Below are 10,717 nucleotides of genomic sequence, written 5' to 3'. Positions count from 1 at the left end.
TGTTATATTGTTGTTGTGTTTGTATTTTATCTGCATAACGTGTGGGCCTATTGTACTTACACAAGTGACACCAGTGACACCTTTTGTATAAGATAGTAAAGAGCTACAGCCTGCTGCCACCAAAAAGCCGTTTTATTTTGAAAACTGATAGCGGAAGTCGGTTGTTGAGCCGGACTAGCTAGCTTGATAGGAGTGATCGATGTGGAGTCAGTCAGCCTGCGACAGAAAAATAAAGCGAGGATAGGTCGAGCAGTACATGGTCAGCCCGTGTTTTAAAGGAAAGAAAAATAGTTAAACCCAAGGATATGTGGATTTAAGCGTCATTTTTGTCGCTTTTCCGCGGGCTTAGTTACTTACTGTTCGGTACGGGGGAGCTCTTTCTTGCGTGCTGAGTGTCGCCGCTTGCCCATTCTCACTGGAGTGAACACTAAGGTAAGCTTGGAGCCGCAAATGAACTGTGTAAGTTGGTGCAGTTTGACGGGCTACTTTGCTCCACTCAGGCGCTGTGTTGAGGTCTCTTTTTGTTTTATTTCCACGCGGAAATTTTCGGCCAAACTGTCGTAAAAGTTGGGACAAAAATTGCATCTGGCTCGTGTCACTTTGTATATTAGACGCTGGCTCTTTGTCCACTCAGCTGTGCTTTAACTAGACACTGTGCTAGAGCCTCGGTGAAGCCTCGCATTTGTCCCGGTTAGCATTAAATAAAACACTCTGTGTGGGTTCATTTTTCACCCTCACAACTAAAAAAGGGAGTTTTAATTTATCCACTTTACAATTTCGCATTATTTACACTGGGCCACTTCTTTAAAAAGGCCTGTAAGCGAAGGCTACTACAGCAGGTCTGTAGACACCTCTGCTCTCCAAAACATCTGTTCTGTTTGACTTGTTTCCTTCATCTCTCTGCTTTCTTTACTTGGTTTAAAAACACATTTAGTCATTTGTTTCATAGCAGAGTGCGTGTCCTGTGTCAGAGCTGCTGTTAAAAACCTAATAGCTTACACAATGAACCACATTTGCCAGAACACCATAGATTGGCGACTGGTGGCACATGCCGAGCTTGTCAATGTTTCTAGTGGCTCTTCATGGTAACTGCAGCGTGTATCCCTCACACCAACCCCAATAGATGGTGGGCTGCATTGTCTCTCCTTCTTGTCTGGAGAAGTTTTTGTCCATGAATTTATACTTATTTATGGAAGAGATGAGGAGAAAAGTGTTTTTTTGTGTGTGTTTTTGTCTCAGGCAATGTAGTGCTTCAGGTTACTTTAAGACGCAGGCAGCAGATGTACTTTCATGGCACACCTATTCTGCAGACACACCCTCTGTTAAGGACACAATAGTAAAACAGTGTGTAGGACAAGGTTCGCTCAGCAATGACAGGTATGTGGAAGGCAGGTGCAGTGATAGACTGCTGGGCCTGTATTACAGAAACTTCCTATCTTGCATCAACAGTGAAGAACGCGTGAGGTAAATAAAATGTGACACAGAATAGTACTGAAAACAGAGTAAAACTACTTCACTATATTTCTGAGGGGATTATTGTACTTTTACCCCTCCATGTTCATCTAAAAGCTAAACCAAAATCCTCTATCACTGTGCATATTTTTTATATTATGGTACTGTATGTATCACAATACAGTTATTGTTCAGTAAACTTAATTAAAAAATGGTTTAATTAACAAACCACACTGTACCATACATAATCCAATTTGATTATTTTTGTCCCGTACTTATACAAACACAAGCAACTGCCTCACATGAGACAACACTTGAGCTAAAAACAAATGTAAAAATTCAAACTTAAGCCTTACTGCTCTGTTTTTACAATTTGAGATTCCTCCTTGTTTTCTTGTCACTCTCATCTCTTCATTTTCGCTGGCAAAACTATGAAAATAATGATGATGTCGCATGTAATAAATTTTGCCTTAATCAAAGAAAGTGCACACTTCTGTACTTTGGATATTGCTCTTTTCCATATTTTGATTAATTGCTCAGCCCTATTTTCTGTTTACTGTCATATTGCCCAATTCCAATTTTAGGTACACGTCTGAATGCTGGACAGATTATTTTGACTCTTTTTACTGTATTGCTACTTTTGCTTAATCAAAACATATCAGTAAATTTTTCTCCCACTGTCTGATAAAGTAGATTTGATGTTGAGACCTGTTCAGTGAAACCCTCATTAGTTGGCGGGAAATTAATCAGCAACGTTTAAGACTGTCGGTTATTGTTGGTGTCATTTTTAAGCAAAAATTCAAAGCAATTATCTCGTTCCAGCTCTTAAAAATGGGAGTTTGCTGGTTTCCTTTGTCCTCTATGATAGTAAGCTGGGTATCTGTGGGTTGTTCAGTGTTAGTCAGATAAAAACACGTGCTGGCTATTTATTTATTTAGTTTTTTTACATTTTAGTAACCAAACAATTACCAGATTGATTGAGAAAGTCATCAGTAGACTAATCAGTAATAGAAATAATGGGTAAGTGCACCTCTGCTGTTGCACTGTATTTATTTAGCTTGACAATAGGGTTTCACCTTATGTAAGGTATTTGTCAAGAGGTCAAGACTCGGCACAATACGCTTCAAGTCTCATGTAAGTTGAGCTGTCATCCATTTACTAGTTAGGCTGCTGCTTGTAAATATTAAGAATCCTGGAAGCCAAATACACATGAAAGCATGAATCATTTCCTTGTTGTTGAAGTGAAATTAGACAAGTAAAAAGGATTTAGTCATTCAGGCAACACTTCTTACAAAAACAAAACTCTCTGTCAGGCTGCGTCGACTCCTAGAAGTACAGCTTATGTGAAAACCCCTCAGATGATTGAAGTTGAAAGGCACAACGAATCATTGTTTAATTGGTATCATCTACATGTTTTCCATGTATAAAAATAAATATACTCTGGTCCCAGCATTTCCACTGTAAGAATTTATTGCTTCTCGATCACTGCATGCTAAATTGAATACTTTGGTTGGACACATTAGGACATTTTAAAACATCACTTTTGGCTATAGAATTTATGATGGACATTTTAAAATTATTTTCTGATATTTTACAGACCAAACTATTACTGAGAAAGTGAATGACCGATGAATTAATAGTAAAAGTAATCTTTAGTTGCAGCACTTCAAGTTAAAGTGTAATGTGAAGGCTAGCAGGATGAACCTGTGCCCCTGGTCCAAATGAGATTGTTTAGACTCGACTGTAGAGTCCGCCTCACAGAAATGAAAGCTGTTAACCTCCAGGAAGTTGGTGTTAAATCCCAGCCATAAACACAAGCAAGTTTTATAATACCAGAGTTTAAAGTACAGCTTATGATATGTATTTGAAGACATAGTGGAAAAGTGACAAAGTGGCAAACAGCACTCTGGTCAATGGTCAATGTATTGCCATTATTTACATTGTCTACAGTTAGTGTGTGTGTGTGAGTAACTGTAACAGGGAACATGTAATGATTAACTTCATATCCAGGCTGATAAAAGAACAAACAGAGGTAGTAATGCTTGACTTCCACATCTAACTTGCAGTGGCATTCTCATTGCTCCAATTCATTTGATGTATTTATTACTTTATTGGTAGACTGATAACCACATAGAAACACATTCCATGAAAATGAAATATAGTCGTATGATACTTCCTGATTCTCCTGCATTGAATGTAGTGTCTTAGAAAGTTGATCAAGAAAACACAGGATTTCTCTGTCCTTTGTTGAGTCGTTACTCAAGGCAGCCGTGTCTACTTATTATGATGTGTTTGCGCTTAAACTACAGAAACATTTTTACCAGTTTGACTGATATATGGGAAGATGAATTAGGTGGTTTTGCAGGCCTGGTTTTACCTGACAAAGTTGAGGAAAAAAATTGAAAGGGGCATTTTTTCAAATTGAACTGCAACAGTTACTTTATTTGTTTATTAGTTCACAGCTTTTAAATTAACCACAAACTATTTGAGTAATTTTTTAAGGTGAAAAAAAAAAAATCCAAATCCTCTTATTCCAACTTCTTGAATTGAATATTTTCTGGTTTCTGGTTACTCCACCATGAGAGTAAACAGTAATCTGTGTGTTGTAGACAAAACTGACATTTCCGACCAAACAACTAATCAATTATTCAAGAAAATAATCATTATATTAATTGCCAAAGACAATAACTGGTAGTTGCAGCCCTATTTCATACACATTTCTGTTTGTTTCCCATTTGTTGAGAGGTTTGTTTTTGTTTGGGTTACATCACTTGCATTGCAAACTGAATGTTTTCTCTTTCTTAGGTTGGCTTCTTAAGTCAAATGCTTAGCACACAGACTTGTCATTTGAGCCACGCCTTCACAGACGAGATAATAAGCACCTTCCTCCTCATCCTCTATATTTGATTGCGCAGTTATGAGCTGAGACTAATTACTCTGCTCCTCTTCACACACTGTAAGTGATTAAAATCACACGGTGCCTACACAGCGTTTTGTTCCTCTACTGTTATGAGTAGGAGTTGATGGAAAGAGACCATGTTGTAACAAGGGATATGTTCCTTTTTTCTTTCAAACTATCTTGTGTAATCTGAACTTGATGGTGTATTTTTACTAGAACATGACTGGTCTTAATACTGTATTCAAAAGGTACTATGAGTCTAGTATATGTGATAATAATTATACATTTAACAGTCTTTGATAATTTAAAAAATAAAAAATTCATACTTTAATAATGTAATTGGTAATTAAATAATTTAGAATAGTAATTTCAAGACTGGGTGAAATATCTGCCTTATTAAAGTTGATTGCATCATCCTCTTACATTTAATGACCCATAATAAATGGAGTCTCTCCAGGAAAATTATTCTAATTCTAATTTATATGTCACTTTAAAACACTTAATTACAATCTGGCATTCTAGATTTAGCATAGTTTTAGTCCACTGTCGTATCGCTTCATCCTGTTTGTGCTCTCAGCTGCATATTTTTCATTGCTATCTGGACAGCCCAAACAAAATAACACAACTTTTTATTTATCTATGACAATCTGCCTCTCCTGTGTATATGATGAAATGGTTTACAGTTGAAGTTAACCTACACGTTGAGCGTCTCCATTATTGCTTCAGGAAGCCACAGTGCAGCAGGGAAAACCATGCAGGGAATACAGATCGCTGTCAAAATTGGTATTTTGGCTTTGTGGAAAGTGAAATATTTGCCTCCCTCAGGAAATCCTAATCTCTCTAGGAGAGGAGAAGGAATTAATAAGTGCAGGCACAGATGGCCGGTCAGGAGACGTGGAGCCACGCTCACAAAGAGCATCATGTTGGTAGCGAGATAAAGGTCATCCCATTGTCCTTGTAATTATCTGTAATCTGGGGAATAGGCGTCCATTAAACTCAGAGTACATACAGTTATGACAATAGACCTTCTCTCTGTGACCCATGAACTATGAAGAGAAAGAGGATTTGTGCTATTGAGCAGAAGGCACACAGTGACCATTAAACAGTATGTGTCCTTTCAGCAAAATAGCCTAATAGTTTTTGTCATTAGTACTCTGTCTTTAGAATTTATATGCAACTTCCTGTGTTATCAATCATTTTCCTCCCCCATGTTGCTGCAGCACAACAATAATGTGTCTTAATTGCTATGATTATAAACAACGTGAGGCTCCATGGGTGGATTGCTGTGAAATTTTGTACAGAGATTCATGTCCCCAGTAGATGAATACTGTTGAATCTGGTGATCCCCTGACTTTTCCTCTAACACCATCGTGAGGTTGACATCTGTTTGATAGATTACCATAACATTTGGAACAGATATTCATTGTGCCCAAGGGTGAATTCTAATGATTATGGTGATCCCCATTACTTTTCTTGTAACACCACCAGCAGTATTCTGCAAAGTATCTTAACATCTACGTGGTGGATAGGCCCCAAAAACAATCCTTTGGCTTTTCTTTGAGTGCCATCATAAGGTTAAATCATCGACTGGCATTTATTCTAATGCCGTCATTGGGTCAAATTTTTTACTTGCCCAATACTTTGAAAAAATTACGACATTTCCATCAGCCTCCGCTACACTTTGTGCTTGTGTTCCATGCTAACATGGTAAAGTAAAGATGGTGACCACCTGCGTTCATGTCTAGAGGTAGGGATAGAAGTGTAGAGTGAATTGTTGGTGCTGCATGGCCCTCTAAATGGTGCATTTTCAGAGGCATGCCTAAAATCGAGGTTATGAGAACTCTGTTGTTTCATTGTGATAGTCTTTTTCAACAAGCATTAAACAATCACTTCTAGTTTACTGATGTCTCTGTAGACAACTAGCTAGCTAGCCACTCTTACATTGTTCTTGCTGATTTGTGCATGACAGTCCTGCATTTTGACGTATTTCAATGTTGTATTCCTCCCCTTGATGGCATATGATGCCTAAAATTTAGCTCAAAAAGTGAGGTTGCCACACTTTGTACTGCTCCTCTAGTATCAGTGCAGACTGTTAAGGGCAGGAGCACGGGTTGCTAATGTTAGCCTATAAAGCACCACTAGTGGTCAGGTAATGAAGCAGTGTTTCTTTTTTATTTGATGACTTGCTTGATTGCATGAAGTTATGATTGAATTACAAGCTATTATGCTTTTCTATCTTGAAACTGTAAAACGAGGGTTAGGGGCAAAAATTGGAAATGGTATCGGGCCATAGTCTACTCAGTGATATAGCATCTGTCTCTTTTGTCTGTAATTTACACCTGAGTTTAGTCACAACTATATTTTCTGCTTCTTATCAGCAGTTTAGAGTTTCAGCTGTCTCCCCTGAACGTTCCTCTTTTGTTCCTTTAGTTTGTCCATTCTCTCCTCCTTGTCCTTCATCTCTGTCATCACGTCCCTCCTCCACCACCCGGCTTGAGTTCCTAATTCATGCCCAACAACTGAACTAACAGCCTGTTGGCTCCAGTGTCCTTGTGTCACCACTGGGCATCGGGCCTAATCCTGCTCTGGGACACTGGGGGGGAAAGCATGAAGGAGTAGGAGTTCGGGAGGACACTCGGAGTGAGTAAAGCTGGTTATAATGCGGTGGTACAATATCTTAGCCTCACACTCACTTGGTCCATAAACCACACCCGAGGACTTTGTAATCTGTGGATGGTGCATGATGATGTCAGGCCTGTGATGGCATTGAAGGTAATCATAGAGGTGAAGGAGTCCAAGAACTTGAAACATGATGATTAAGGAAACATAATAATGTGGAATATTATTATAAAAGCAGAAAGAAAGGGCAACAGATCTCTGCAGAGAGCTATGTTTTCAGTGCATCTCCATTGCTGGTAGTGTTTCTTATTTAATGGAGTGATGCAAAAGAGATTTAAGGGTGCGGGGGACTGTAAACCTCCTGAGGTCTTCAGGGAGATCACTGTGGAGATTAGATTAGTAAATTTGACTCCTCCTACCTCAACAGACAAATGTGACCATAAACTCACAAACAGACCGAGAACTGCTCGTTAAATCTTAATCAAGGGTCAGCGACTCCCCCACGCTTTCCTTCAGTGTGTATGTGGTTCATGTTACATAGCAGAAAATTGGCACTTAAGGCCATGAAGAGAGACCGAGCGAGGAATGAAACTCAACACTTCTTAGCAGGAGAGTGTAAACTTTGGACAAAAGTTCAGGACCTTATGTGCCTCTACATGCCAATGCAGGCACAGACACACACACTTGTAAAATATTAGAGTTGAAATGATTAACTCACTGATTGAGGAAAATTAGAAATCAGGAGAAGATCAATTGATCAACAGTTTAGACTGTCGATTCATTTTACAAGCAAAAACAGCAAATATTTGAAAGAAGTTTCCAACTTCTTAGACGGAAAGATTTGCAAGCAGTTTCAACGTGACAGACTATGTTCTTAGAGATGGTTATTGGCTAAAAAATCCCCAAACAAATTTATCAACAAAATAATAAGAATGCACCGATTGAACTATTTCTCCTAAGATACAGATTCTGATACACAGCACTGGCACCTGCTAACACTGAGTACTCATGACAGTGCTCCAGCTTTGTTTTGTTTGTAATACAATATGTAACATCAGGCCTTGTTTCCTGAGCCGCTCTCCTTTATAAAGCTTTGTTAAACTCTTGATAAAATGGATTCCAGATATTTGGACCAAAGGTGCAGCAAATGTCTAAATCCATTGTCAAAAAACATACAGAGCAAATCCTGAGTAATATTGGTTAACTGCAGAAATTATTGTCTAAACTTCTGCCGCCAGTTACTTCACATTACAATGCATTTAATGTGAAACACATGCAGAATGTGGTGAATTATTGATAACTTTATTGATATTATTATATCACTGTAAACGATTTGGGTGGACAAGAAAACTATTTGATGAAAATTGATGATGACCTGTTTGTTAAGATTGTTAAGGTGCACCCCTAGATAAATCAGATATTGTCAGATAAAAAAAAATGAAAATAATAATTAGTTGTACCCCCTCCAAAATATTAGAAAAAACAGATGAAGACATAACCTGTACCCCTGATGTACCTGCCCAGCAAGTCTTTATTTACCTGATTTATTTACAATCAAATGATCTTCTGTAGATGGCTTGCACTGTCTAACAATGCATTGAAGTTGAAATAAAGAGGATGCTCATGCATCTTTGCAGTTTCTGTGACTCGTGAAAAGAGTTAAGCTATCGTTTGAGTTTATTTCATCATGTTGTTTTCAGTGGAGGCTTCAACAGGCCCTTCATGCTCTAATTGATTTAATTAAGTGGACGTTCTCCCCTCTGGCGGTCCTGATTCACAAACCAGCAGTATGCAGACAAACACTGAGTTATCTCACCCGGAGCACAAGGGTTTTGCTTATCTGTATTTCACAGAATGATCCACGTTCCAAGTTCCCCACAGAGCATCACAGCCTACGTTACGCAGATCCCTGTGAGGTTCAGACTCATTAACAACCTCTCACCATTCCTGTGGATGCTCCGAAAGGCATCAACACTCTAGTAAACACTATGACTCACATTTGTTCAGGGACTGCCCTCATCAGCGATGAAGAATTGTTCCACACACTGTGATAGGCAGACATACACATACACATTTATCCTTATCTCGATTTCTACAACAGCCTTGTTGCTTTAGCCAAATTCTACTCTGCTTGATTTTAATGAAGTCTAATTATTTTTACTTACCCTTGTTTACTCCCAATTTGGAATACCTAATTACCCATGCGCGATTAACTTTGATGTGGTCCTCAGTGACTCGTGTTTCCAGCTGTGCTTCTCGCCCCCCAGCAATGATCTTCACCAATAAGGAATAGCAAGTAGGTGCTTCAAGCTATGACCCCAGTTCCACCCCCAGTGTGCGGGAGCCCTTGCCATCCAGTACGATTTGTTAGTGCAGTGGCTGTTTCTAAAATTACATGGCACTCCCTTTCACAAAATGAAATGACTTAATATCTGGCAGCAAGTTATATCAGCTGCATCTTATAAACGTTAATTCCGAAAATAACTTGATTATAAGCCAAAATTAAAACTTTGAGTGTTATCTGATGAATATAGTTGAAGTTGGTGTACTTGTCCAATACAGTTTGTGAGTAAAAAGAAACATTGCTCAGCAGCACCACTCTACAGCCATAAGTGCACCATCTGTTTTTGCAGTCAACAGCTCTATCAAGGTTGCATCAGCTTCAGGAGTTAGAATTCCCGAATTCAACTTTCATTCATATTTCAGTATTTTAATTTAACTGTACTATTTCTGAATCAGTGTCTCCAGTCTAAGGGGCTTATAGTATTGAAAAGTACTTTATACAAAGTAAGTGAGCTACATGTGTTATTTCAATTTGTTACATGTTTACATATTTAATTAAAATTTGTAAATCCTCTGCTGCTCATTTCAGTTTCAGATTGTAGTCCCAGGTTTTGATCGTTATTCTCCAAACTCAAAAGTACTATTGAACCCAAACCCTCCACATGCTCCCTTTTAAAAAATCTTGTTTCAAATAACTGAACAGTGGTAAGTCCTTGTTGTGGTCAGGTGACCAGACTAATGACACTAAACATATACCACTAATGTTGTGCTACATGGTCAACACAGCTGTAGGGATGGGAATAGATAAGATTGTATTGATAGCAGTAGGATATACACAGGATTTCAGCATCAACACAACTCTTTTATTATCAGTACAAAAACGGCATGCATGAGATCACAGTATCGTTTTGCAGACATTACAGCTACCTCTGTTGTCGTCTTTCTTGTGAAATGAAGACATGCTTTGGACCGTTTCTTCCTCTCCGCTATTACATTTCCTTGTTGCAAGTTTCCAGAAGTGTAGCTACAAATTCGACACCATAGTTTTGCGTTGTGAAACTGCCAAAAAAGCATGCTGGCTTCAATTAAAGGAATTAATAAGCTTGGAGCAATGAGATTCTGATGGATCGGATGATTTGGAATCAGTTCTCAACTTGAACCAGTTCTCAATTTTCATCCCGACACAGCAGGATGGTGTTACAGCAATAGGGTATCGTTAAAACCGATACCGATACCTTGACTTCGACACCGGTTCCTGAATGACACTTTTTCGATACCCATTTCATCTGTTTTTAAAAAAGATTATTACACGTACATGGTGATCCCTGTATCTGGGTGTAACCTAGTGTTTTTCCTTTATGCCTCAAGACAGCCAATCACAAGCACTGTTGGATCTTGGCACAGCAGGCATGCTGCATGCCTATTGGCTCACTGATACTGTTGAGATTAACTCCTTAATCAAAG

General features: G+C 38.6%; 1 protein-coding gene across 1 annotated transcript in view; it reads left to right on the top strand.

The window, feature by feature from the left end:
* Positions 1 to 201: 201 nt before the first annotated feature.
* The window catches only part of LOC311262599 (cytoplasmic protein NCK2-like), a 40,632-nt gene continuing 30,116 nt past the window's right edge, over positions 202 to 10,717 (top strand). The window contains exon 1 of the mRNA XM_084362127.1: positions 202 to 432. The gene's annotated coding sequence lies outside the window, so the exon portion shown is untranslated. The remainder of the gene's footprint in view (positions 433 to 10,717) is intronic.

The sequence above is a fragment of the Pagrus pagrus genome (genome assembly GCF_965226575.1).
Source record: "Pagrus pagrus genome assembly, chromosome: 9".
NCBI lineage: Eukaryota > Metazoa > Chordata > Actinopteri > Spariformes > Sparidae > Pagrus > Pagrus pagrus.
This window is presented reverse-complemented; position numbering and strand designations above follow the sequence as displayed.